This window comes from Lepidochelys kempii, chromosome 3 (assembly GCF_965140265.1).
Source record: "Lepidochelys kempii isolate rLepKem1 chromosome 3, rLepKem1.hap2, whole genome shotgun sequence".
NCBI classification, from domain to species: Eukaryota; Metazoa; Chordata; order Testudines; family Cheloniidae; genus Lepidochelys; species Lepidochelys kempii.
In genome coordinates, this window is record NC_133258.1 from 11,085,763 (window position 1) to 11,107,242 (window position 21,480).

Consider the following 21,480-nt stretch of genomic DNA (forward strand, 5'->3'; position numbering starts at 1 on the left):
CAATGGGGACTGCGGGAAGTGGTGCAGGCAGAGGGATGTGCTGGCCTTCACTTCCTGCAGCCCCCATTGGCCTGGAACGGCAAACTGCAGCCAGTGGGAGCTGTGATCAGCCGAACCTGAGGACGCTGCAGGTAAACAAACCGTTCCAGCCCGCCAGCGGATTTCCCTGATGGGCCGCGTGCCAAAGGTTGCCGATCCCTGATTTAGTTGGTGTTGGTCCTGCTTTGAGCAGGGAGTTGGACTAGATGACCTCCTGGCATCTCTTCCAACCCTAATCTTCTATGATTCTATGTTTTAGGTGTAGATCAGGCCTCACATTGCATTGTTCCATCACCCAGAAACAGCCCCATTGGAATCGATGTCACAGTTCACAGAGCAAGCACAACTCGTTGTGAGGGAGGGTGGCGGACTCCTCATATCTAGTCATAGTGCATTTTTTTGTGCTGCTGTTGGTGCTGTGGACACAATCTTAGCAAATCCCAGTCTTTCCTAAGCAGAGTATGTGCTGTTAGCCACCAAAGTCATATTCTCCATAGCCCACCTAATGATTATATTATATTGTATTATTATTATATGCAGTGAAGCTACCTGGTGCAGTGATATTGGCCAGTGGGATCTTTTCCCTTCCAATATCCTCAGGAGAAAGGACATTCTTATGCAATGGGACCAGGTAGAGAAAGAGATAGAACTGGTAAGGTCAAGACACAACATCTACTAAGGAAGAGTTTAAAACTCTGTGTAGTTGTTGACTTTTAAATTAGCAAATATTTCATTCAAATGCTTTTTAAGCACTTAGTAGGTTTTTTGAAAACATTCAAGAACTCCACCTCTTCAGTTCAGAGTTAATGAACCCCACAGACATTTCCCTGAGGACCAAAGAGAATTCCAGCAAAAGAAGGAAGACCAGACTTGATTTTCTTGATATTTGTAACCTAAATAACAAGCAGAAGGAAGAAAATACACTTTAAAAACCAAAAACCCTTTCAGGTATCCTAATACTTTATAAAGGGACAAAAAAGAGCACAGACCCTTTGCTATTTTTCTCTTTGCAAGTGCCCTACAATAACCTGGGTCAAATATCGACAGTGAATTAGAGTATTAAGACATGCCTGACATTGTGCATAAACAAGGGTATCAGTAGATTCAATCTCTGAGTGGGGCTGTACAGGCCTCTAAGATGAAGGGAATGGACCACCAACCATCCCTTGGAAAGTCAGGCGGGCAATGGGACATCTCCTCAAAACGCTGAGGGGAAGATGTAGGAGGTGGACAGACCTCCCCTCAGAAACAGAACACAAAGCAAAGGGGAAGTATAGGGCTGTTAGGAGGGATGGTTCCATGATGAGAGGCCTCCGGGAGAGGAGGTTTGATGGGATGTAATAAGAATATTTAATTCCCCTATCTCCCTAAGGAATAGAGATTTGGGCTCTGTGTGTGCGAGTGCCTCTGAGTAAGTGAATCTTCCTCAAACATCGGCCAAGTTTCCCTCCAACTTGTGTTTGGCTCTGAGAAGAGGCCAAAGTGGGGTTCATTGGCAGCAGAAGGGGAAGAGGAGGCATTTATTATTTTTTGCGCAGAGGGGTGTTTCCTATCTTTTCTGGAGCAGGTTGCCCATCCCTACCTGTGACACCCACATTCTACAGCCTCTCCCAAACACAGGTGTTGTCATCAGTGTGACACCCAGCACCAATTAAATGCAGGTCCTCGGGTTCTAGGCAACAGCTGGAGGGAACAATGCTGGACCATTACCGCCTGTGAGGAAAGTGTGGTGCACTGGGACCTATATTAAAAGTGTATGTTATCGCTTTAAATGCTCAAGGTATTGTCTTGGTCCAGCTTGAAGGCTAGGGAAGTGTGTGCTCATGGCTTAGCAGAATCAGCAGCTAGACAGCCTGAAATAAGGTATAGTGAGTTGTGCTCCTCTGTTTTAGGGAGAAGCTTCTTTCTCTGTTTTTGTTTTACAGGGGTTGTGTATTGTTCTGAATTCTAAGAAACAAAGGAATGTTAGGATGTAACCTTCCACCAAGAGCGTTTTTGTTTTTATCTAACTTCTCTGTGGGTATGGTATGAACATAACAGGGAAAGAAGAGTGAGGTGACCAGCCAGAGTGACGTGCCCACTCCTTGTGTCCCCACTGGGTGGGACAGCATCTCGGGTCCCTGTCCTGTCTCTGTGGAGAAAGTGGCAGGTGAGAAGACCAGCACCCTAACAGAAACAATTGAAATACAGGGCAAAGACAATGGAATGAGGGACAAGTCCCTTCCAATGCCTCGTTTCCCTGTTTTTGTCCCACTCTGTGTGGCTGTAGGACTAGTGGATTCTGATACTTGGTCTTCTCCCTTCTCCCCTCAACTTTTTTTTATTTGCTGCCTACAAATAGTGGAAATGGAGGAAAACAGAAGGTGACGACTGGGAAGGAGATTCCAAAGCAGGTTGTTAAACTTTGTGGTGATTCATTGTTTGTCAGCTCTGAGGCTTGGTAACAATGAATTCCCCAGGAAACACTAAGGTGTTAAACTCCTCTATAGAACCCTTAGAAATTTTCCTGGCCACAATTTCAGCCCAATCACTTCTTGTTCTCTGCTCCCTAAGAGAAAGAAACAAATCTTAAAAGGAGCTTAGCACCTGCAACTGCCTTTGGCTTCCACATGTTTGATTCATCAACATTTTATGTCTCTACTTTAGACTGTTCTCATTAAGGCTGATGTTTGTTAGGTGGGGGAAATACAGTAAAGTCATGGTTTTCTCCCATCAATACCTGTACAATTCCTTACTTTAGAGTCACAGGGAAACAAACCAAAAACATAACAATACATTCCTGGCACACAGTATTTTCAGTGTGATTCTCTTTATTTCTTACTTTCAAAAGGATTTTTAACCTCTTTGTAATGGGTTTTAATGCATGAAGTTTGGAAAATTCCTGAAATACATGTAAAATACTGGGGGGGAAATGTACAAAAATATACAAACACGCACATCCTTCTGTCAATCGCTTTTTGGGTGTATTCTAGAATTCCCCTCTACACTAGGGCCCTCATCTGAAGTCAGTGGGAGGATTTCCATTGACTTTAAAGGGCTTTGGACCTGACAGTAGATGTTTGCTAGGTGTAAATATTCATATTGCAACTTTCTCAATGCAGGGATTTGTCAACTGTATTTCCCTGAGATGCTCTGTGAATGTTTATGCTGCTGTATATATAATCATTATAATTAAGAGATTGCAGCACACACTTTATAAATGTCACATGAATCAAAACAAGATTTCCACAGATCAGCATATCATAATCCTCAGTGTCCTATAAATAAATAAACTCCCAGTATCCTGTCTAACTTGTAGTTTTTTCTCCTCAGTGACATTGAGTTCCTGGCCAAACGTTAGCCATGAAGATTCTTTACCTTCTTTTTGCTGTCTTCTTCCTGGTGGCGCAAAGCACTGAAGGTAAGATTTCCATGAATGAAGGGAAAATATAGAAGGACATGTGTGAGCCTGTACTAAGGTTGCCTAAATCTTTGTATCATAGTTTTTTCCAACTCTTCTTCTAAACAGCTCTAGTACTTACAGGGTTTGAAGCAGATATTTGAATTTAGCTGGGGAATAATCCTGGGGTCAGGAAGGTCCCTTTGATATGCCTATGAAAATCTGTACAGATGTGGTTGAACTATAACCTGTAAAAACTTCACCTAAATTCTATCTAGTGGGGTGCTTCTAGGATTGGTTCTTGGTCCTGTCCTATTCAATTTTTTTATCAGTGACCTGGAAGAAAATATAAACTCACTGATAAAGTTTGCAGATGAAAAGAAATTTGGGGAGTGGTAAAAATTGAAGAGGACACAACTCTGATACAGAGTGATATGGATCGCATGGTAAGCAGAGGGCAAACAAACAATACACATTTAAATAAGGCTAAATATAAATGCATACGTCTAAGAAAAAAGAATGTAGACATAGTTACAGAAGGGGGCACTCTATCCTGGGAAGCAGTGACTCTAAAAAAGATTTGGGAGTAAGTGGAGAATAATCAGTTGAATATGAGCTCCCAGTGTGAAGCTGTGGCCAAAAGGGCCAATTCAGTCTTTGGTTGCATAAACAGCGGAATATAAAGTAGGACTAGAGAGGTTATTTTACCTCTGAATTTGGCACAGGTGAGATCGCTGCTGGAAAACTGGGTCTTGCTCTGGTGTCCACAAATCAAGTCTGTTGCACCCGTGCATGGTTTAAAGGATACATTGGGCGGAATGCTTGTCAATCAAATTTGGCCCAGACCATAAGTCATTCAGACGTGAAGGGACTCGGTCAAACCCTTCTGTTCCTAAATGTTGCAACCATCCATCCCAGTGCTGAGCCGGTTCAACCCTGCTCAGCCAACCAGCATTTGTGATATTGCCTGGAACATCACTGTTACAAATAAGAAAGAGTCAGAACCTCAGCAGCAGCCACTAAGGGAAGTTGGCGATTCAGGCAGCTACCTGCTTCCTGTGTCTGCAAGGTGTGGGGCTGTGAAGGACATCCATGCTCAGTGCTGTGGTTCTGAAGTGTGCAGCCGGGGAGCCCGTGCTTCTGCTTAATTAACGTCCTCTGTTCTCTTCCTAGGGGCAGCCATTGAATGGGCAGAGAACTACAGCCATTTAAGTATTATGAACTATCAAGTAAAATGGGGCACAGGAAGATAATTGGGTTGTTTTATCTGGGTCTCAGTGAACGGGAAATTCATTAAATGAGAAAAGCCCATCATGCTACAGCCACAGCTCTTGTTTCTCTGCTGTGTGAATGAAAATCATGATTCTTTTTTTTGTGTGTGTGCAGTTTCTAATCGTGGAATCATTGGCACTGCCATATGCCTAAGTAAGAAGGGTGCCTGCTTCCTTTTCCATTGTCCTCTCAATACAGTGCGTATTGGACGCTGTGGTCTGTTTTGGCATTGCTGTAGGTGGTAAGTTCAGGATTTTCACAAGGGAGATATTGCACTGTGAACAGAACTATTTGTCTCTCTTTTTTATGTGTCCAAGCTATTGTTTAATGCTCTTGCAGGCTTCACACATGAGGCACAGCCCAGGGGCAGAGGGCAATGGAAGATCCTGTACTACCCTGATTCTGAACTGCCTGGGTGCTTCTTTGACCCTTGTTGACTTCTCTTACTTACAGCTGCCTTACTCTGCTGGCCATGGCTGGTCCACAGCCCGGAGCATCTGTCATGCTCAGTGCTATAGAGATTGCTCTGCTGAGATCAGATAACATCCAGCACCATCTCCAGCACTAACCCTAAGACAGTGCTTGCAAGTAGGGCAGCAGAGGGCCAGTTATGTCAACCCTGTTATGCTCGTACATTGGGGTAACTCTCCATCAATCTTTTTATATCCCCTACATGTAGCCAGAACATCATTAAGCACTCACAATAAAGGCAATTTCCAATCTCTTTCCATAATAAGTCCATCCTCTCACATGCTTGACCACTTTTGGAAACACCTCCTCCTTACGGCGTACATCCATGATGTTCTACAACCAAGCGTGGAATATTTCTTGATTGATTCAGCAAAATTCATTCAGGCATTTCTGGTGTTGAATGTGTTTGACACAAGTTCTGTTCACTCCTGAGACATGATCCCTGCCAAAAACAGAGGGATTCTTTGACTTGTAGTCAAGGAATTGTGGGAAATGTTGGCTCCTAATGAAGAATTCTAAATATAAAAGATCTGTTGTCCTCAGTCTGAAGGGAATTGGTAAGACCTGCTGTAAGTCTCTCTGGCAAGCAGGAAAGTGCAGAAGAGCAGTAAGGATGATACAGAGTGATCTGGATCACCTGGTAAGCTGGGCTGAAGCACACAATATGGGTTTTAATACAGCTAAATATATATGTATACATCTAGGAATGTAGGCCATATTTACATGATGGGGTACTCTATCCTGGGAAATGGTGGTTCTGAAAAAGATTTGGGGGTCATGGTGGATAATCAGCTGAACATGAGCCCCCTGCAGTCAAAAGAGCTAATGTGATCATTGGATAAATAAACATGGGAATCTCAAATAGGAGTAGAGAAACTATTTTAACTCTGTGTTTGGCATTGATGTGGAGTCCTTTGTCTGCTTTTGGTGCCCAAAATTCAAGAAGGATGTTGATAAATTGGAGAGGGTTCAGAGAAGAGCCACAAGAATGAATAAAGAATTAGCAAGCATAGCTTATAGTGATAGCTGTAGGCGATCAATATATTTAGCTTAGGAAAGAGAAGATTAAGGGGTAACTTGATTACAGTCTATAAGTATCTACATGGGAATAAATATTTAATAATGGGGTCTTCAGTCTAGCAGACAGAGGTATAGTATGCTCCAAAGGCTAGAAATAGAAGCTGGGAAACTCAGCCTGGAAATAAGGCAGGCATAGTTAAGAGTGACGGTAATTAACCATTGGAAAAAATTATCGAGTATAGTGCAGGATTCACTATCACTGACAATGTTTAAATCAAGACTGGATGTTTCTTTAAAAAAATATTTTCAAGATAATATTTTAGGGGAACTCTCTGGCCTGTTTTATACAGGAGGTCAGACTAGATAATCATAATGGTCTCTTCTGGCTTTGGAATGTATGAAAACTATTGTGCATGAGAACAGCTGAAGGGAAGAGAAGTCCAATCAGCCCCTGAGGAAGCGCCTCTAGCCCAGAAACTTTTATATTTTCTTTTTGATTACTTTCTTGGCCCCAGATTTGGGAGATTTTGGTTCAGCATTGATGAGAAGATAAACTGCACCCTCACAGCATGGAAATCATGATGATTTTCCCAGAGTAAAAAAGTATTTTCAAACCAAATCACCCAAAAATGGCAGCACATTGAAACTCAGTGCATGGCCTAGTCCTCACTCCAGGGTCCATCCAGAATTACTCAATGTGAAAAACTGGAAAATAATGTAATTATGAAGGTGGGAAAATTGTAGCTCCAGTAGGTGCAGGGCAGCATTCTCAGAGCTGTGTTACAGAACATTTGGGTCCAGATCCTGCAAACATGAGGAGCCGTGTTGAGCATAAAGTTGCTCCCACATGACAGCAGGATGGAGGCACTGTCAAGCACCCATGTGTGATGGCTGCCATACCTTCTTTGTCTGCAGTCTGTGGTTTATGCAGAGCCCTCCAGAGCTAAAAGTACAGGTGTCAACAGCTTGAACTACAGAGCTGGCCTCTAGTTGGAGGCACAGCACTTACAGCTTGCACAAAGGGGGATGTGTGGCATGCACTGGCCAGTGGGTGACAGATGCATATCAGAAAATGCCTTCATTCTTCAATGCAATTCAGTCATCACTAGTCCATTTTCAGGATTAATGCTACTTTCATTCCTTAATGCATCTTAGTACATACTCTGAGCATTTGCAGTTCTCGTTTCAGAATTCCAGAGCGATTACAAATCTTGGTAATCTTAGCATTACCATTGCTCAGAATGTCTTTTTAATGCTTTAAACATGACGGTTCCCACAGGAAAGTTAACTTGGCAGCATTGTAGATCTGCAGCCCTTCTTATCCCCGTTCTTCTTGTGAGCTGCTGGATGTACCATAAAAACCTGTCCAGGATGCCCATTCATGTTGCATCAGGGACAGGTCCCAGAGAAGCAGTAGGGAGGAGTCAGAGATTTTTTCCAACCACAAAAACACAAGAGGGTCAGCTTCAGGGCAGGAGTTGTGAAGCTTGGAGCTGCATGAGAGCGACTTCAGCGCTGCTCGCCTGGCTGGTTCACTGGGCATTTTCAGAGCTCCATGCTTTCACCAGGCCAGGTTACTAGCATGGAACTGCCACGAGCATATGGTCAGGCTTTGGGCTGACATGACCTGGGAGGCAGAATAGGAATTGCCAGGCATTCTTGAGGAACAAATCATTGATCATGTAAATAAGTCATTATTTAATTTTTCCCATAGGCAAACGTGTGTGTGTGTGTGTAAGAAAAACTGTATGTGGATGTGAGACACATTGTGGTACACTTTATGTATTTTGATTTTATTTTTCTATATGAAAAAGAAATAGTCAAGATTTTTAAAGGTCACAGGTTTGATTAAATCCCGCAAAGGAATTCCTCCTGTCTTTTTAATTTTGATACAGATTTTTCACTAAAAGGTTCATCGTATTTACAGCAGGTCTAATATTTTTGGGTTTTTTTTAATGTCCCAGACTAATTTATTTTTCTGGTGGTTGCTTTACCTGTGTAGAATGTTAAATAGGAAGGATTTTTTTAAAAAATAAAATTGAGAATCTGCCTTCTTTACTAGAGAGTAAGGGGTAAAGGGAGGGGAAATCCATGTTCAGAAATCTAGTGTATTTACCTGGTAAGCCAAATAGGCAGCCAGTTCACATGTTTAGCTATATCTGACTATCTTCATTGAAACTCTGTAGCAGTATGTTGAATACAGAAAATGACTCTCCTGCTCTGGTGTTAACCAGGGACATCTGCACTCGCTGTTCAGTGATTTGAAAGTAAATATCATAGTTTCCTTGTTTTAATGGATTTAATCACAGAATCTGAGAGTCTCTTTCCTGTTTTCCTTTTTTAGGGCTGAGTGATGGCACCAGAGATTGTCAATGCAGAATCTCTGGGAATCTGGCAGAGGACACCTAGCTTCTAAAATTATTGAAGCCTTTTTATCTGGACTGCAAAGAATCTTGTGACCTGAAGAAAACCCACAAGGGAGCCCTAGTATTACCCATAATGACTTGTTATTCTCCTTTTAATAAAAGTAACTCCTTGTGGCTGTGTATTGTTGAAACATGTGTGAGTGTTTAGATTGGTGCACAGGGGCTGTCAGGTATTTCTTTTCTATTAAAATCCATTTTTTTCCTCTTGAAATTAGTAATAAAAAAATATAAAGGGTCACTATTGCATGCTAAATCCACCCAGTTGTGTTCCTAGACCAGGGAATATTCATATTTTTTTTATGTTTCAGTGAGCTCACATGGATAAATCTTTACCTATTCCTTACACTTTTTACAAATCCATTTCATTTGTGTTGTTGTTCGAGGAGGGGGTCCAGTCACAGTTTGATTATGTGGTGTGTTTCAGAGTAGCAGCCATGTTAGTCTGTATTCGCAAAAAGAAAAGGAGTACTTGTGGCACCTTAGAGACTAACCAATTTATTTAAGCATAAGCTTTCGTGAGCTACAGCTCACTTCATTGGATGCATAAAGTGGAAAGTACAGTGAGAAGATTTTATATATACACACAGACCATGAAAAAATATACATTGTAAGGAGGGTGATCACTTAAGATGAGCTATTACCAGCAGGAGAGTGGGGTGGGGGGAGAGAAAACCTTTTGAAGTGATTATGTGGTGTGTAACGCCCACCTCGGTACTCCATGGCACCTCGACCCTCCTCTGCTCTCTTCTGTTCTGAAACCTTCCCATCACCAGTTCCCCTTCACTTGTGGCAGAACTTCCAGACATGGCTATGTGCAGCAGGTTCTCTTGCAGGAATGAAAATGACAGCACAAATCGTCCAAACATATAATTGTGTAAGTGGGATCTGGAGGAGACTGAGACATTCCCCCAAAACAAATCCACACAGAGAAGAACAGAGGAAATCAGGCCAGGCTTCTTTAAGGGCTGGGGCCTTAAGGCTAAGGGGCAAAGTGGTGACTTAATTACAACCTATAAGTACCTACATGGGGAACAATAGTTAGTAATGGGATCTTCAGTTTCACAGTCAAAAACATAACACAGTCCAATGGCAGGAAGTTGAAGTTAGACAAATTCACATTGGAAACCAAGCGTAAATGTTTATGTTGAGAGTAATTAACCACTGGAACAATTTACCCAGGGTCGTGGTGGATTCTCCATCATGGGCAATTTGTAAATCAAAATTGGATATTTTTCTAAAAGATCTGCTCTAGGAATAATTTTGGGGAAATTCTATGGCGTGAGTAGGAAGTGAGACTAGATGATCACAATGAACTTTTCATGCTTTAGAATGTATTAATCTATTAATCTAGGCATTCTGCTCCCTGTTACACTTACAGCTTAGGTTTACTGGTGCAAAATTGGCATAAGAGAGATTGGAATTGGGCCCATGATATTCCACAAAGAATTTAGAACAGGTTTCCTAAAGGGAAATGTCTGCGCTGTTGCAGCCTCAACTTTCCTAAACGCCTTACCCGATCCTACTCCAACAGTGGTCAGAAATTAACCTCTGCCATTAGATCATTTACAAGAAGTTTAGCAGTGTGGGCTCCAAATGGAAAATCTCATCCCAGACTTAACTAGGCAGATGCTATGGCTCTCCATGATTCTCTTTGTTGCACTGTCACTGAAGTCCAGCAGGCTGAGCTGTGCTGGATCCTGTTGCAAGGCTGTTATTCCAGACGGAGGAGCAGCTTTCCTTAGTCTTGTGGTTAGCACCACCTTGGTCTTGTGGTTAGCACACAGGGATGACTGCTAGGGGTTAAGTAAAAGGCAATTTAAAAGTGTAGCTAGATTCCCCCTCCCTTAATAAGGAGACCTGAATCTCTCCCTTCCCTAGATGTAGAGAACTTCTCAACTCCCACATCGAGTCAAGGGCTTGTCCATGTGGTGAGGTATCAGGAGAGATTTCAGGCCCTGGGGTGTGTCCGCTGTAAATCAGGTAACTGATGTCTTTCCTAGGAGCTTATGTTCATTACTAAAAAAGCTGTGGATTTTTTTAGCTTGGGCTAATTAACACATGAGCTATCCCAAGATTAAACAATGTGAACACTCGGCAATATAGTCTGACCACAAGGTACCTTTGGCAAGATCAGTTGGTTTTCTCAATTGGGCCTACAATTGTACCATAATTGTGAGCTCAATTGCATAAAGTGAGGGAAAGTTTATAGTGTCACAATAACCTATAACAATAAACGTTGATGGGAAAAGCTGCAAAAGGGAGACAGAGACTGAATTAATTCAAACAAAAAGGCTTCCTGATACAACTCAACAACTGTGTTAAGATCATGCCTGGCAAACACAAGATGTCGGATTCGGGAGAGGTCTCAAGTGGGGTTAAACAGGGATCTGTTCTGGGTCTGGTGTTGTTAACATCTTTATTAATTACCTGAATATAGGAATAAAGAGCATACTTATCAAGTTTGCAGATGACACAAAGCTGGGGGTGGGGGGCTTGCCAACACTTTGGAGGATAAAGCTAAAATTCAGAGGGTTCTTGGTAAATTGGAGAACTGGGCTATAGACAACAAAATAAAATTAAATAAAGACAAATGTAAGGTGCTAACCATATGGAAGAAAAACCAAATGCACAAAAACAGAATGGGGGGAAACTGGTTTGGCAGCAGCACTGCTGAGCAGGTTCTGGGAGTTGTGGTGGATCACAACCTCAACATGAGTCAACAATGTGGTGCTGTTGCAAAAAAAAAAAAATGCAATTTTAAGTTACTCAATTAATAGAGGCATGCAAGTCACAGGATGTGATTGTACCACTCTATTTGGCACTGGTTAGGCCTCAGCTGGAGTATTGTGTCCAGTTTTCGTCACCAATGTAAGAAAGGATGTAGAGAATCTGGAATGGAAACTAGAAGTGAGCGACAAAGATGATCAGAGGGATGGAATGCAAGCCATATGAGCAAAGGCTGAAGGAACTGGGTATGTTTAGTTTGGAAATGAGGAAATTAAGGGGGAATATGATTGCAGTCTTCAAATACATGAAAGGCTGCCATAAAAAAGATGGAGAAAAGTTGTTGTCTTTTCCCACAGAGGGCAGGAGAAGAGTCAATGGGTTCAAACTACAGCAGAGCAGATTTAGATTAAATCTCAGGAAAAATATCCTCACTGAAAGAACAGTAGGAAAATGGAACAGACTCCCTAGGGAGGTTGTGGAAGCTCTTTCAATGGAGGTTTTCAAGTGGAGGCTGGATAGCCATCGGTCTTGGATGATTTAGACACAACAAATCCTGCATCTTTCACATCTGCACATTTCAGGAAATTCCGCATGACAAATCCCTGCCTTGAGGAAGCTGCACCTGATAAATTCTACTGCCTGCTCCAGTACCATTTGAAATCAAAGGTAAGACTCCCACTGACATCATTAGGGTTTGGATGAGGGCCTGATTGTGAGAGGAATGCCAAGAAACCGGTCTATCTGGGGAGAGGTATGGCAGTAAGGAGTGTGTCTGTGTGTTTATTCTGAACAAATTGTACCAATATCCTATGTGAATTTAGGATATTTTCCCATTTTTATGATTCCAAACCCAGGGAGATCAAACCTTGCTGCAAGCGTGTGTGCTGGGGGTGGGGAGGGGGACGGGTGTGGTGGGGTAGCAGGGGAAGCAAGGGTAGCTACTGAGATTCAGCAAGAGGATGGTCAGCCAACTCCAGGGTGGGAAATGGGGTCCCAGCAATTCCTGCCTGCTCCCTAGTCTGATCTTGGGTGCCTCTGCAACTGCTCCCCTCCCCCCGCCCCACCGTCCTGCTGTAGTCTCCATATCCTTCAACCCCCATACATATGTGTGGGATAATATGGGGGCAGAGCCTCCGCAATATTTCCATAATTCCAAAATTCTTAAAATGAGTGAGAAACACGTGCCATCTCTCCCTTTTTCTTGTGGTTCTGTTTTGTTGCTGGAACGACCGGCAGCCTTCACAATAGCAGTGAAAAGGGCAGACGCTTTTGGTGCGTTGAACATGTGAGAGTCAATGGCCCCTGCAGATACTAAGCACCTGTTAAGGATTTATCTCATCCACGCTATTCAGAGAAGAGAGAATGAGAAGTGACTGGGCTACAACAGCAGCCAGGAAAACTGAAGAAAATTGCTAAGGCTTCTGTAGTGGAATTGGGCCTATCAATGCAACTAGGTACTCACGGCTCACTGGGCACCCAAGTAGGATGAAAGTGGTCGAGCAGCTGTGCCCTTGATAACAGTTAGTTTTTCACCTAGTGAAGCTAACCTGCTTGTTTTGAAGGGCTCGATTCTGCCACACACAAATCGACACTACAAGTGTTAGAGTTGCTTACAGCAACAAAAGGGGATTGTCTGTCACTGCACTTAATCCACCCCCTCAAGAGGCAGTAGGTAGGTCGATGGAAGAATTCTCCCGTCAACCTAGTGGTGTCTACACCGGGGCTTATGTTAACTTATCTATGTCTCTCAGGGGTGTGAGTTTTTCATAACGTTCAGTGATGTAGCCGGGTCGACCTGCATTTTAGGTGCAGATCAGTCCTTACATTGCATCTTTCCATTGTCCAGAAACAGCCCCATTGATATTGATGTCACAGTTCACAGAGCAAGCACAACTCGTTGTGAGGGAGGGTGGCAGACTCCTCATAGCTAGTCATTGTGCATTTCGTGTGCTGCCATTGGTGCCGTGGACACAATCCTAGCAAATCCCAGTCTCTCCTAAGCAGAGTATGTGCTGTTAGCCGCCAAATTCAGATTCTCCACAGCCCACCTAATTATTATATGAAACTGCAGTGAAGATACCTGGTGCAGTGAAATTGGCCAGTGGGCTCTTTTCACTTCCGATATGCTCAGGTAAACAGACATTCTTATACAATGGGACCAGACTGATAGACACATACAGAGTGAGAGAGAGAACTGGTAAGAACCAGACACAACATCTACTAAGGAAGAATTTAAAACTCTGTGTTTATTTTTTTACAATTAGCAAATATTTCATTCAAATGCTTATTAAGCACTTAGTAGCAAAACATATTTTTATAGATTCAAGAAGTCCACCTCTTCAGCTCAGGGTAAATGAACATCACAAACATTTCCTTGAGGACCAAAGAGAATTCCAGCAACAGAGGGAAAACCGGACTTGGCTTTCTTGATATTTGTAAGCTAAATAACAAGCAGAAGGGGAAAAAAAACACTTTAAAAACCAAAAACCCTTTCTGGTATCCTAATACTTTATAAAGAGGGGGGGAAAGGGCACAGACCCATTACTATTGTGGAAGAAAACTCAGTCTTCACTCTTAGGTTATTTGCAAAAAGTCAGAGACAATTTATTCGTGCAATTGCAGGGAAGACAGCAATTGGACAGAGTGTCTTCCCTTAGGCAAATCTTCAAAGCACAAACAATATAAAACAATATTTATACCCTTTTGTTACATATAGCTGTGTCCTGTTTAAGAGTAACAGCTGTGTTAGTAAAAAGAAAAGGAGGACTTGTGGCACCTTAGAGACTAACCAATTTATTTGAGCATGAGCTTTCGTGAGCTACAGCTCACTTCATCTGATACAGACTAACACGGCTGTTCCTCTGAAAGCTGTGTTAGTCTGTATTCATCTGTATTGTTTCATGATCTCTGTGTGTATATAAAGTCTGCTGCAGTTTCCACGGTATGCATCCGATGAAGTGAGCTGTAGCTCACAAAAGCTCATGCTCAAATAAATTGGTTAGTCTCTAAGGTGCCACAAGTACTCCTTTTCTTTTTGTGTCCTGTTTATACATTATTCTTCCCATTATCTTTGTCAACATTGCATTCCATTCTTACCTTAAAGCAAGGTCCCTTGTAGTTTTCCCATCCACCTTGCACAAACCCCACTTCTACAAATCTTGCATTATTAGGGTTAAGGTTGGCCTGTTTCTTGCTCTGTCTCTTAACCAAACTAAAATAACTGCACTCATATGCTCTTTTCCCTTTCACACTTCCACACTATTTTCTTCTTTGCAAGTGCCCTACAATAACCTGGGTCAAATATTGACAGTGCATTAGAGTATTAAGACATGCCTGACTTGGTGCATAAACAAGAGTATCAGTAGATTCAATCTGTGAGGTAGACCTCTAAGATGATGGGATCGGGGAGTGGGCCACCAACCATCCCCTGGAAAGTCAGGTAGGCGATGGGCCATCTCCTCAAAATGCTGAGAAGATGTAGGAGGTGGACAGACCTCCCCGCAGGAACAGAGCACAAAGCAAGGGGATAGGGCCATTAAGACGGATTGTTCCATGATGAGGGGCCTCCAGGAGAGGAGGTTTGAGGGGATGTAAGAAGAATATTTAACTCCCCTATCTCTCTAAGGAATAGAGGTGGGGTTAATTGGCAGCAGAAGGGGAAGAGGAGGCTTTTTGTTTGTTTGTTTGTTTGTTTGTTTGTTTGTTTGTTTTTGTTCAGAGGGGTATTTCCTATGTTATCCGGAGCAAATTGTCCATCCCAACCTGTGACACAGTCTACAGCTTCTCTCTATGATGGTGTCCCTTGAATAGATATGTGGACAGAGTTGGCACTGGGGTTTGTTGCAGGGTTTGGTTCCTGGGTTGACAAAGGAGGTGCTGTAGTCAACATGAATAGGTCGGAATATGAATGAGAGGCTGCTAGGCAACTCTCTGACACCACATTCTACAGTCCATTACCCTTTGATCCCACTGAGGGTTACCAAAAGAAACTAAACCATCTGCTCAAGAAACTCCCTGAAGAAGCACAGGAACAAATCTATACAGACAAACCCCAAGACCCGCAACCAGGGGTATTCTATCTGCTACCCAAGATCCATAAACCTGGAAATCCTGGACCCCCCATCGTCTCAGGCATTGGCACCCTGACAGCAGGACTGTCTCCTCAGGCCCTACGCTACCAGCACTCCCAGCTATCTTCGAGACACCACTGACTTCCTGAGGAAACTAAAATCCTTTGGTGATCTTCCAGAAAACACCATGCTAGTAACTCTGGATGTAGAAGCCCTCTACATCAACATTCCGCACTAAGATGGAGTACAAGCCTTCAGGAACAGTATCCCTGATAATGTCAAGGCAAACCTGGTAGCTTTGTGTCATGGCAAACCTTTGTGACTTTGTCCTCACCCACAACAATTTCAGATGTGGGGACAATTTATACCTTCAAGTCAGCGGGACTGCTATGGGTACCCGCATGGCCCCACAGTATGCCCACATTTTTATGAATGACTTAGAACAACAGTTTCTCAGCTCTCGTCCCCTAATGCCCCTACTCTACTTGTGCTACACTGATGACATCTTCATCATCTGAACCCATGGGAAGGAGGCCCTTGAGGAATTCTAGCAGGATTTCAACAATTTCCACCCCACCATCAACCTCAGCCTGGACCAGTCAACACAAGAGATCCACTTCCTAGACATCCCGGTGCTAATAAGCGATGGTCACATAAACTCCACCCTATACTGGAAACAACTGACCGCTATACTTACCTACATGCCTCCAGCTTTCATTCAGACCACACCACACGATCCATTGTCTACAGCAGGGTTGGCCAACCTATGGCTCGGGAGCCACATGCGGCTCCTCAGAAGTTAAGATGTGGCTCCTTGTATAGGAACAGACTCCGGGGCTGGAGTTATAGGCACCAACTTTCCAATGGGCCGGGGAGTGCTCACTGCTCCACCCCTGGCTCTGCCACAAGCCCTGCTTCCACTTCACCCATTCCTGCCCCCTCCCCTGAGCCTGCTGTGCCCTCGCTCCTCTCCCTCCCCACCTAGAGCCTCCTGCACACCATGAAACAGCAGATCGGGATGTGCGGGGAGAGAGGGGGAGGTGCTGATGGGTGGGGCTGCTGGTGGGTTGGAGGTGCTGGGAGCTGATATGGGGCTGCTGACGTACTACTGTGGCTCTTTGGCAATGTACATTGGTAAATTCTGGCTCCTTTTCTGGCTCAGGTTCACCACCCCGGTCTACAGCCAAGCTCTAATATACAACTGTATTTGCTCCAATCCCTCAGAGACAAACAGCTACAGGATCTCCATCAAGCGTTCTTAAAACTACAATACTCACCTGGTGAAGTGAAGAAACAGATTGACAGAGCCAGAAGGGTACCCAGAAGTCACCTACTTCAGGACAGGCCCAACAAGGAAAGTAACAGAATGCCACTAGCCATCACCTTCAGCCCCCAACTAAAACCTCTCCACCGCATCATCAAGGATCTACAACCTATCCTGAAGGACAATCCCTCACTTTCACAGATCTTGGGAGACAGGCCAGTCCTCATTTACAGACAGCCCCCCAACCTGAAGCAAATACTCACCAGTAACTACACACCACACAACAAAAACACTAACCCAGGAACCAAATCCTGCAACAAACCCTGGTGCCAATTCTGTCCACATATCTATTCAAGGGAACCATCATAGGACCTAACCACATCAGCCACACCATCAGGGACTCGTTCACCTGCACATCTACCAATGTGATATATGCCATCATGTGCCAGCAATGCTCCTCTGCCATGTACATTGGCCAAACCAGACAGTCTCTATGCAAAAGAATAAATGGACACAAATCTGACATCAGGAATTATAACATTCAAAAACCAGTAGGAGAACACTTCAATCTCCGTGGACACTCAATAACAGATTTAAAAGTGGCAATTCTTCAACAACAAAAAAACTTCAAAAACAGACTCCAACGAGAAACAGCAGAACTGGAATTAGTATTAAGACTAGGAGTGGATGGGTCACTACAAAAACTAACTTCCCCCTGCTGATACTCACACCTTCTTGTCAACTGTTTGAAATGGGCCACCTTGTTTTACATTGGCCTCATTAGCACTACAAAAGTGATTTCAACCCCTTCTTGTCAACTGTTGAGAATAGCCCACTTCCACCTTAATTGAATTGCATCGTTAGCACTGACCCCCCACTTGGTAAGGCAACTCCCATCTTTTCATATGCTGTGTATTTATACCTCCTTACCTTATGTTCCTCTCCATGCATCTGATGAAGTGGGTTTTAGCCCACAAAAGCTTATGCCCAAATAAATGTATTAGTCTCTAAGGTGCCACAAGGACACCTTGTTGTTTTTGCTGATACAGACTAGCATGGCTATGACTCTGAAACCTGCTTCCAGGAAGAGTGTTTTTGTTTTTATCTAAATTTCTCTGTGGGTATGGTGTGAAAGTAACAGGGAAAGAAGAATGAGGTGACCAGACAGAGTGACATGCCCACTTTTTGTGTCCCCACTGGGCGAGGTAGCATTTAGGGTCCCTGTTCTGTCTCTGTGGAGAAAGTGACAGGTGAGAAGACAAGCGCCCTACATCCACACAGAGACATGTGAAATACAGGGAAAAGATGAGGGGATTAAAGGGACAGGTCCCTCCCAATGCCTCATTTCCCTGTTTTTTTCCCACTCTTTGTGGCTGTAGGACTAGTGGATTCTGATACTTAGTCCTCTCCCCTCTCCCCTCGATTTTTGTTTTTGTTTTCATATTTTCTGCCTACAAATGGGTGGAAATGGAGGAAAACAGAAGGAGACGACTGGGAAGGAAATTCCAAAGCAGGTTGTTAAACTTTGTAGTGATTCATTGTTTGTCAGCTCTGAGGCTTGGTAACAATGAATTCCCAAGGGAACACTGAGGTGTTAAACTCCTCTATAGAACCCTTAGAAATTTTCCTGGCCACAATTTCAGCCCAATCACTTCTTGTTCTCTCCTCCCTGAGAGAAAAAGACAAATCTTAAAAGGAGTTTAGCACCTGCGACTGCCTTTGGCTTCCACATGTTTGATTCATCAACATTTTATGTCTCTACTTTAGATTGTTCTCATTAAGGCTGATGTTTGTTAGGTGGGGGAAATACGGTAAAGTCATGGTTTTCTCCCATCAATACCTGTACAATTCCTTTGTTTAGATTCACAGAGAAACAAACCAAAAACATAACAATACATAAAAATACATTCCTGGCACACATTCCTGGCACAGTATTTTCAATGTGAGTCACTTTATTTCTTACTTTCAAAAGGATTTTTAACCTCTTTGTAATGGATTTTAATGCATGAAGTTTGGAAAATTCCTGAAATACATGTAAAATACTGGGGGGACAATGTACAAAAATATACAAACACACACATCCTTCTGTCCATCGCTTCTTGGGTGTGTTCTAGAATTCCCCTCTACACTAGGGCCCTCATCTGAAGTCAGTGGGAGGATTTCCACTGACTTCAAAGGGCTTTGGACCAGGCAATAGATGTTTGCTAGGTGTAAATATTCATATTGCAACTGCATGAAGGCAGGGATCTGTCAATTGTATTTCCTTGATGTGCCTTGGGAATTTTTATGCTGCTGTACAGATAATAAACATTATAATTAAGAGGTTACAGCACACACTTTAAAATGTCACTTGTATCAAAACAAGATTTCCACAGATGAGCATGTCACAATCTCCAGTGCCCTATAAATAGAGAAACTCCCAGTCTCCTGTCTAACTTGCAGTTTCTTCTCCTCAGTGACATTGAGTTCCTGGCCAAACGTTAGCCATGAAGATTCTTTACCTTCTTTTTGCTGTCTTCTTCCTGGTGGCGCAAAGCACTGAAGGTAAGATTTCCATGAATGAAGGGAAAATATGGAAGGACATGTGTGAGCCTGTACTAAGGTTGCCTAAATCTTTGTATCATAGTTTTTTCCAACTCTTCTTCTAAACAGCTCTAGTACTTACAGGGTTTATAGCAGATACTTAAAATTTAGCTGGGGAATAATCCTGGGGTCAGGAAGGTCCCTTTGATATGCCTATGAAAATCTGTACAGATGTGGTTGAACTATAACCTGTAAAAACTTCACCTAAATTCTATCTAGTGGGGTGCTTCTAGGATTGGTTCTTGGTCCTGTCCTATTCAATTTTTTTATCAGTGACCTGGAAGAAAATATAAACTCACTGATAAAGTTTGCAGATGAAAAGAAATTTGGGGAGTGGTAAAAATTGAAGAGGACACAACTCTGATACAGAGTGATGTGGATCGCATGGTAAGCAGGGGGCAAACAAACAATACACATTTAAATAAGGCTAAATATAAATGCATACGTCTAAGAAAAAAGAATGTAGACATAGTTACAGAAGGGGGCACTCTATCCTGGGAAGCAGTGACTCTAAAAAAGATTTGGGAGTAAGTGGAGAATAATCAGTTGAATACGAGCTCCCAGTGTGAAGCTGTGGCCAAAAGGGCCAATTCAGTATTTGGCTGCATAAACAGGGGAATCTTGAGTAGGACTAGAGAGGTTATTTTACCTCTGGATTTGGCACCGGTGAGATCGCTGCTGGAAAACTGGGTCTTGCTCTGGTGTCCACAAATCAAGTCTGTTGCACCCGTGCATGGTTTAAAGGATACATTGGGCGGAATGCTTGTCAATCAAATTTGGCCCAGCTGCCCCTCCATCATTTTGGGGGACCTCCACAAACTGCCTCTTTCATTCTTCCCCACCCCAGATAGCCCTGAGGAAAGACTGACCTGAATATCTGTGTGGACACAAGATATATCCTCTTCCTTTGGCCTGATCCCATGAAAATACAGTTTGTTCTAGTGGAGGGTGAACTAAGTTGGGAATCAGGAGAATATGAATTCGAGTCTAACTTCTGCTCACAAATGTTAATTATTCAGGGCTTTGATGTCCCTTATTATTAAGTGTTGTCTCACTCCCAGGAGAGAATACACAATCTGGGACTAAAACCCCAATCTTTAATGTGGCAAATCATTTTCTCAGTATCTTAGCAACACTGTCTCCCAGAAATAATCTGCTATATCTGTGTTCTGGGCTAGATTACTGCAAATGCCATTGTGCTGAGTTGTAGCAGTTTCTGAAGAAATGACATTGCATCCGTATACATTATTATTATGTTATTAATGAATTAGCACCTAGGAGCCTCTGGTCATGGATTTGGACCCCATTGTGTTAGGTGCTCTACAAAGTACAGCTAAGACATACTCCCTACACCAAACATGTATAAAATGAGAGAAATTACATACAAATAGGGGGAGCTCCAGGAAGCAATGAGACATTACTGTTTAGGTCTTGAGTTTATGCCTGTGGGGATTGGATACTTTAATGAAAGCATAGCTAAAATCCAGTTTAAAATAGTCTAATCTAAATATCCCAAAGGGTGAGGTGATGGCCATTTGGGCTACATTTTCCAAAAGTCCAGCCTCTCTCATATGACTATACCTGGCAACTGGGCAGGAAGAAACTATTCCTGAGTGCTGAGCTGTCACAGAATGTTTCTGCAGAGTCTCCCAGACCATAAGGCATTCAGACGTGAAGGAACTCGGTCAAACCCTTCTGTTCCTAAATGTTGCAACCATCCATCCCAGTGCTGAGCCGGTTCAACCCTGCTCAGCCAACCAGCATTTGTGATATTGCCTAGAACATCACTGTTACAAATAAGAAAGAGTCAGAACCGCAGCAGCAGCCACTAAGGGAAGTTGGCGATTCAGGCAGCTACCTGCTTCCTGTGTCTGCAAGGTGTGGGGCTGTGAAGGACATCCATGCTCAGTGCTGTGGTTCTGAAGAGTGCAGCCAGGGAGCCCGTGCTTCTGCTTAATTAACTTCCTCTGTTCTCTTCCTAGGGGCAGCCATTGAATGGGCAGAGAACTACAGCCATTTAAGTATTATGAAATATCAAGTAAAATGGGGCACAGGAAGATGATTGGGTTGTTTTATCTGGGTCTCAGTGAACGGGAAATTCATTAAAGCCCATCATGCTACAGCCACAGCTCTTGTTTCTCTGCTGTGTGAATGAAAATCATGATTCTTTTTTTTGTGTGTGTGCAGTTTCTAATCGTGGAATCATTGGCACTGCCATATGCCTAAGTA

At 43.1% G+C, this 21,480-nt stretch overlaps 1 long non-coding RNA gene across 1 annotated transcript; it reads left to right on the forward strand.

Moving 5' to 3' along the window:
• Positions 1-3,373: 3,373 nt before the first annotated feature.
• LOC140908109 (uncharacterized) lies at positions 3,374-8,738 on the forward strand. Its single transcript, XR_012157758.1, has 2 exons — positions 3,374-3,439; positions 8,526-8,738. It is a non-coding gene; the product is annotated as an uncharacterized lncRNA (long non-coding RNA).
• Positions 8,739-21,480: the final 12,742 nt, after the last annotated feature.